Source organism: Arachis duranensis, chromosome 2 (assembly GCF_000817695.3).
Source record: "Arachis duranensis cultivar V14167 chromosome 2, aradu.V14167.gnm2.J7QH, whole genome shotgun sequence".
Taxonomy (NCBI): Eukaryota; Viridiplantae; Streptophyta; class Magnoliopsida; order Fabales; family Fabaceae; genus Arachis; species Arachis duranensis.
In genome coordinates this window covers 20,319,955-20,320,997 of record NC_029773.3, presented here as the reverse complement: position 1 = coordinate 20,320,997, position 1,043 = coordinate 20,319,955, and positions in this window count along the sequence as shown.

The window sequence follows — 1,043 nt, the reverse complement described above, 5'->3', positions numbered from 1 at the left end:
TTTCTTTTGTGCCTTCCAAGTGTTTGATGAAATGCTTGGTTGGATTTTAGTGTAGGTTTTGTTCCTCTTGGCCTAGGTAGAGTAATTAGTGACTCTTGAGTTATCTAATTCCTTTGTTGATTGATAATTAGAAGTTGCTAATTGATTTGAATGCCTCTAAAGCTAGTCTTTCCTTTAGGAGTTGATTAGGACTTGAGGAATCAAATTGATTCATCCACTTGACTTTCCTCCATAGTTAGAGGTTAACTAAGTGGGAGTAATAGACAATTTGTTATCACAATTGAGGAGGATAACTAGGATAGGACTTCTCGTTCTCATATCTTGCCAAGAGCTTTATTAGTTGTTAGTTTATTTTCTTTGCCATTTATATTTCTTGTCTAAAATCTTAAAAACCCCAAATATAACTCACAACCAATAACAAGACACTTTATTGTAATTCCTAGGGAGAACGACCCGAGGTTCCAATACTTCGGTTTATAAATTTAGGGGTTTGTTACTTGTGACAAACAACTTTTTGTATGAAAGGATTATTGCTTGGTTTAGAAACTATACTTTGACGAGATTTTATTTGAGAAATTCTAAACCGTCAAAAATCCAATCATCACCGATACTATATTCGCCTTTTCCGGATGGTAATGCAGCTCAAAGTCGTAGTCCTTCAACAATTCCATCCACCTCCTCTGCCTCATATTAAGCTCTTTCTGATCAAAGAGGTACTTAAAGCTCTTATGATCAAAGAAAACTTTGAACTTAACCCCATAGAGGTAATGCCTCCACACCTTTAGCACAAACACGACCGCAGCAAGCTCCAAATTGTGCGTAGGATAATTAACTTCATGCGGTCTCAACTGCCGTGAGACATACGCCACCACATTATGATGCTGCATCAGCACGCACCCTAGACCTTTCAATGAGGCATCACAGTACACCTCAAATGGCTCGTTCGGCTCACAGGTACAGTGGTCAACTTTTTCTTCAATGTCTGAAAGCTCTCCTCGCATTCAGGAGTCCAAACAAATGGAGTGTGTTTGCGGGTTAACTTT